We start from the raw sequence: 7,099 nt of genomic DNA on the forward strand, positions 1-7,099 counted from the left end.
TTCAGAACTGAAATGCTGGGGTTTCTATCTCAAACTGTTCAGCATCTGAGTTCTGAGAGCAGTTAAAACATGACTAATACATTTTTGCTCTTCTTCCTTTGCTCGTTTATATTGCAGTGGTTTATTTTTTCCAAGTTACCTGCTTTTCAAGGTAGTTCATTAACTCTTCCTCGGGTGTACCTCACACTTGCTTTTGTTCCCATGTTCCCAGGAGCATATGGGTAAGGAGCCTAGCTCTGCATGTTAAGGTTTAACGAGATTAAACGTGGCTGGAGAGAGCCTGGCTCTGTTGTACTTGTCAACGGTTCACCCCCGGCTGGTGAAAGCAGAGGGAAATTTTTTTCCAGTTTCTTCTTTGACAACAAGACTTCCTTTAGCAAACTTCTTTACTTGGCTCTGGTACAGTAACTTTTCAAACTGGGTCTGTGAATGTCTATAATGTCTAATAATGTCTAAATAAACAGGAAACAATTACAGTCATGGACAATCTAGGGACTATCAACTGCTGTGAACTTAGTGGAAGCAGAAATTTTGGGTTTTTGAGAAAGGGGGAAAGTTTTGTTCATTTTCCCTTGTGCTAGACTGACAAATGAAGACTACCCATCTGCTGGAATGGGTGAGGATTCTCCCAACATCTGGATTTTTGCCAGTAGCTGTCACACAAGTTGAGTATTTCTGCTTAGGTGCATCCTGAAATCCAAATGCAAGACTGGAAAATAAGCCCCTAAATACAGAAGTGTAGCTGATCGTGTATTTGAGTCAGGTTGGAACCTTTGTCAGGTAATGGGATCCCACAAACAATGAATCACTCCAGCTTGACTTAAAAACATCTAGTGCAGACAATTTAATTGTTACAGCCCAAGACTGATGATGTCTTGTATGATCCCATCTCCTGCTGAGCCTCTCCCTGCACCCCCTTGTACTGTGTGTATATTCATCAGCATTTGCTAGAACAAGACTTCTGGGAATAGAAGCTGGAAGACATCCAGACATTTCAAGCTTGCAGGCTCTTTGCATCATGTCCTCTACAAAACAGGCTTCCTTTATGAGCGTGGAATAGGCAGCCCATTGATGCCTGCATTATCAGGACAGAAGACCACCAGGCAGCAGGCCCCACAACTGCAGCGAGTCCTGGCAACTGCAGCAACTTGCAGGAGGTGCTACAGACCTCTGAAGCATTTTTCTCTGCTGAGACCATGGGTACCCATTTCTGTTTCCTCCTAGCTCACCCCAGACCACGTGTGGTCTTAGGGCGCAGCACACAGATCCACACCCCGCTACCGCTTCTGGCTCTGCTACAATTTGGTGGGACCAGCTGGTCCACAAAGGGAGCACAGTACACCCACTGATGGAAAAACAGCCCTTTCTGTGGACAGCCATTCCAGAGGCAGTACTTTGCTACCTACAGGGCAAATGTAGAGAGTGGGAAACCCTTGTCATGGCTCTGAGGTGGCTGAAGACCATTAACTATGAACTTGGTGGCTCTCGGTGTTTGCCCAGAGAATGAATGTGTTGGCCTGGAGAATGCATCAGATGTACAGGGCTGATGCAAAACATGCTGTAAGATGTGATGCTGGCACTTAAGTTATCTGGCTAAAAAAAATCAGGCCCTGCATCCACAGGTGAGCATTGATGAAAATGGACAGGTTTTCAGGAGCTGCAAGGACTGGGCAGAACTCCTTAATCAGCGGTCTTCTCCTAAAGGTAGGGCACATAATACCAACCTCCAAAGCAGAATTTGATGCAGAGCATTTTAGATACTGTTGTTCTGGGAGGCAAAAAAAGTACCTCTTGAGAGTTCTGCTATAGAAACTCTTACAAATAATAGCCACTCATGCCTAAAAATTTGAACAGGTTACTAGTAGCAGCATTGGACAACATGGGGTCAGAGTCATACCCCACGAGGTTAATCAGAGGCACAATTATTTGCTAATTATTTTCCATCCACAAGAAGGGCTGGAAGGAAAATCTGGGGAACTACAGGCCTGTCAGCTTGATCTCTGTGCCCAAACTTGCAGATGTAAATGTTTCTTTCTTAACAAAAACCAAGAGCAAAGTAATGGAGAAATTCCAGTTTTATATTGGTTTAACTTGATTTCCTTAAGCTTAAGCAATTTTTAGAAGCTTTCTAAAATAAGCAATTAAGCACTAAAATATATTCTAAATATAAGTGTTCAAGACCCTTTTATTCAGATCAGCCTTTGACTGACTTTGACTCAGGGTACTAAATAACTGTGTTCTAAATTTTTCAATTAGTTTGCTGCTCATCAGAAATGCCCTGGTCCTGTTCACTTTAGAGTTTGTCTGGCAAGAATGACAGGTTCTGATTGAAACTGGACTGCACTTAATCATATAGTGCGTCTGAACTTGAGTTCCCTTTAGATGCTGAAGCTAAATTTTAAAAGTCTTTCAGGCATGATTTCTAGATAATCAATCTTCTAGAGAAGGAGCATGCATTCATACCAAGCTAGAAAGAAAATCACGCAGAACTAAACAGAGAGCATCAGAGAACACTAAGCAAATTATCAGCATTATAGTTTTCCTAAGCAAGGGGCATATATTGTCACATTATCTAATCTCCTTTTCAACCTCTGGTAGTTAGGGACTCCTTGAGATAATTTCAATATGCTTATTATACTTATAACACCAGAGTAAGGGTCCAAACTGGTGGAGATGCCCTAAGCAGACCCACATGAATGTCCTGACCATGGAGAATGGTGCCATGCAGACTCCCACTTTTGTAGAGGATGGAGAACCATCAAAAGGAGGACAAACCTCAGAGATGCCAAGCTATGAATGAAAATCCTCCAGAAGGTAAAGTACTATCAGCTCCTTAGTCCACAGTATTTATTTCTAGTTTATTTCACCACTTGCCAGAAGTCCCTAGAAGACCAAAAAGACAACATGCAGTCATGCATTTGTAGATGAAGGATGGCTCTGTTCCCTTTTTTAGGAGGTTCACACTGTTAACACTTACTCAGCATAAGATCTGCTCAGGGGGTGGGTAGGGGAACTCAGAGCACAGCTCACTGAGTAAATCCCAGCAGAATTTCTGGCTCAGAGAGTTGCTGTCCCTACCTCCTGCCCACACAGGGACCTTCCACCAAAGAGTCCCTCAGCAGTGCAGGGGACATGGCAATTCTAGGCCGGGGGGATACCCAGATCAGCTGGGGCAGCACTGGCTCAAGGTCAGGCCAAAACGTGGTCCAGCTCCTCTTCTGCAGAGGAGCATCCAGCTGGCTCATGGCTCAAGGTGCATGAATACAATGCAAGTATTGTATTGTCAATTTTTTCCCCCACTAATCTGTCCCCACTTATTTTACCTACAGACAGTGAGGAACGACTTTTAGACCTTCCTGCATTACCCCACTCCCACATCCCCATTGCTGATCTGGTTTCCTACAGAAGCACTGGGCAAGTTCCAGTGAGCAGGAGATGACCCAAAGGAACATCATTCTTTGTAGCTCAGCAAATTTGTTCAACACTCAGGTATGTTATTCAGGTAGCTGCATTGGACATGATGGAGCACTAGATTCAGGAGGTACCATGAGCAGAACATTTGTACCCTACACCTCATTAAAATGAAGCTGAAAAAAGGAGGTAGAAATGCCAAAATATTGTCTAGCAAGATGCAAGAAACTGCCACTTATAATTAAAAAAAAAAAAAAACAACAAAAAAACCCCCCACAACAACACAACCCCCCCCCAAAAAAAAAAAAAAAAAAAAAAAAATCAAACAAAACCCACAAAAAAACTCTCACAAAAACAAACAAACAAAAAAACCAAACCCAAAACCAAACAACAAAAAAACCCCCCCACAACCAAAAATTCCCAAGCCACAAAAAACCCCAGCAAAATTCCCTATAAATATTCTGTTTGGACAACATTTTGAATGTAAGTGAAGAAGGCGGCAGCAATAACAATGGTCTGCTGGGAGCAGCGGAAACGCTGTGTGTTTAACTCTGTCTCCTGGGCAGTCCAAGGCTCCAAAGGGCAGTGTATCTCCAGCACAGGGACTTGACACCAGGAAATGCAATTCCTGATAACAGTCCATGATGAAGATATCATGACCTTGCTGGAAATATTCCTTAAGCTCTTTGCCAAGGAAAATGGTCGAGCACAAGCTATTAAGCTGCAATAGCTACCTACCCACTTTATTAGTGTGCACTGAATTTGTTTGGTTTAAATGACTCTCGGGGGAACAAAGAGCGGAAACGGGCATTACACTTGTTGCATATTTACTGCTGAACTCATTCAGCTCCATTACAAGCCGGGGAAGATTTCAAAGCCTTTGCTCACAAGTTGGAATGCTTACTGAGAAGACTATTCATAGATACAAGCTAGGTCAGCATTTCCTAACTTTTTTTTTTTTTTTTTTTAAGTGGAAGAATTTAAGGATCTGGAAAAAGTCTTACATAGCAAGGATCACACTGTTTTCAGTAACAACCATATAAAAGCAAGGTTAACATTAGTGTTCAGTTACTGCTTTTGTTCCAGTCCTACTCCTCAATGTAACTTGTTTGCTCACATGACTAATGAGACATGTGAGGATCTGGTCTTGGTTTTTACCTCCTCTTCATTTGAATATTCATCTGCTAGTATCTTACAAAGCACAAATAAAGGACTACACTAAAAGACATTCTCCCTGTCAGCTGGATAACTCAGTTGCACAGACTTAAACAAAGCCTAGCAGCTGCAATGCTCACTGTGCATTTTCCACACAGTATCAATGAATTGCTAAAACAAGCATTTGAAAGGTCCGAACTTTCACATTTTGCCATTAACTCCTTATTGCTACTGAAAATCCCGAATCAGGGCGATACAAGTCTGACACCTGTTTACCCCATCTTCTGGACTTTCAGGATAGTCAAACTCATCCGGCCTGAAACATGACTTCAGCTTGGCCCCAGACATGAACTACATGTCCAAACATAGCAATGCTTTAAAACCTTACAAGGTGAAGAGGTTCAGAGTGGCTTTGTGGGAAAATTTACTGTCAAGCTTCTCCAATATCAGACCAAAGTCAGTTTATGTGCAAAACAGATACAACTCTAAAGCCTCATCCTCTAAAAATACTGATACCGTCTATTTTAAGGACAGCTCAATCCTCTCGGCACCTTCCTCTTGGGCATGACACTGAAGTGACAGGGTCAAGATCTTGGCTCCTTTTCAGTGGGCTTTTAGCTGTACTCTAGTAACCCTCACCAGAGGACTAACCCTGGGAGGCATCAGTGCCTGCCTTGCTTGCATTAGTTTTTGTCCCACAGGGGGGACTATCACTCCTTCAGACCTGTATCACTCCTCCAGACACCTGTGTAGTTTAGGCAATTAAACAGACATTATGAACAAATATTTAAATTTTAAATAAAGAAGGGAAAGAGAACACTGAAAAAGCAGCAGCTAATTCTGATGAGAACAACTGCTAATTCCCTTGTTTCTGTTATGTTCTAAATGCTGATTTTCAGACCTCTTTTTTGTTAGGAAACAACCCTAGGCACTTAAGAAACTAGGGAAAGGGTAAATACTTGTAGGGACAAGGAAGAAGAAAATAATATCTCTGATAAATAAGGTCTTATCTATCAGTAAACAATAGGAGATTAACTATGCAGAGCACTTCATTCTAATTATTATGTCATCAGAAAAGCCAAATCCAGGAATAAAACCCCGAGCAAAAATGAAAGCGTGTGTTCATGTTTCCAGATTTACTGTTGCTGGACTTTCCCCTTTCTTACCAAGAGCAAACAACCTCTGACAGACTGGGCACACGGGGTGACTAATAACTATAACATGAGTGTCCTGGGGCTGCCTGAACTTCTTTCAGAGAGTAAGGGAAGAGCTCCACAGAATTCCTGCCAAACTGTCCCCCTCCCCCCCCCCCTTTTTTTTTTTTTCTTGACATTTTCAAGCTAAGAGGCTGGAAGACTTTCAAATATTGTTTACAGCTTAGGAGAAGTAATTATTAGCAAATAGGGTGGAGGGAGAAAAGTAAGTGCATTTAGTTCTGTTTGTTTTTTTGAAAACATCACCCTTCCCCATAGCCATAGCTCCCCCGCTTCACTTCAGAAATAACATTTCTGTGTCTTACCCAAAGGGAAAATGTAACCATCCTTTGTTGGTGTGGCACGTGTACAGTGCTGCAGCAGATTTTTGTACCTTTGTGCACAGGCAGCTGCCAGCATGGTTGGCCTCATCTCTCCCTCAGAGCAGCCCTGAGAAGCACTGATAAGGTGTTTTTCTCCTCCAGCAGCAACTATCAGCATCCATAAGGCAAAAGAACCACCACAGAGGCTGAAAAAGCTGTTTGGAACACAGAGCTAGAGGGGTTCATTTTCACCCCCCCTCCTCCACTCCCAAGCAGGATAAAAAAAGCACCTGACTTGATGGAACAAAGCCAGGTTTTCTGGCCGGATTATTTTCTACTGCTGAACAATGACCATTTATACTAAAGATAAAAAGCAAACTCTGCAGTGAAACACATGAGACTGGGGAAGAACAGCAAGGGCAGACTTGGAAGGAGTCCACGGAGGAAAGTCCCACAGAAATGCATCCTGACAAGCCTGCAGCTGGGCTTTGCAGAAAACTGCTTGCTGGACAAGTGGTCTAGTTCCCTCCAGAAAGCTGAAGCAAGTGGGTACAAGCAGAAGTAAACACAAAAGCCAAAAAATATATACAAAAATATAAAACTCCAATCATGTTTAATATAAATAAAACTAGCTTCTTACTCAGAAGTAGGAGTCTCCAATTCCTGTTAAAAGTCAGTGTTTCGGGTAACAGGAAAAGCCAGATTAAGGCAACATTATTGTTTGGGGAGATTAAGAAGGTAAAGCTCACCAAAGAGCTCTTCATTCTCTAATTGCGTTTAAGGGGGCAAGGTACACCACAACACATATCACATGCTGAATCAGTACTTCCACTGTGGGTTGAAGGTGAGCAGGACAATTTTAAAGGTAGAGGAAAGCCACACAGGGCGGGATATTGCTGAAAAATGCATGACAATGAAAGCATTACTTTGTAATGGAGGAGCTGGAACATATCCCCAGCCCCTACAACCATTACCTTGTAATGCATCCAAACAGTTTAAACTGCTTCAGGAATATCT

Source organism: Hirundo rustica, chromosome 1, assembly GCF_015227805.2.
Source record: "Hirundo rustica isolate bHirRus1 chromosome 1, bHirRus1.pri.v3, whole genome shotgun sequence".
Lineage (NCBI taxonomy): Eukaryota > Metazoa > Chordata > Aves > Passeriformes > Hirundinidae > Hirundo > Hirundo rustica.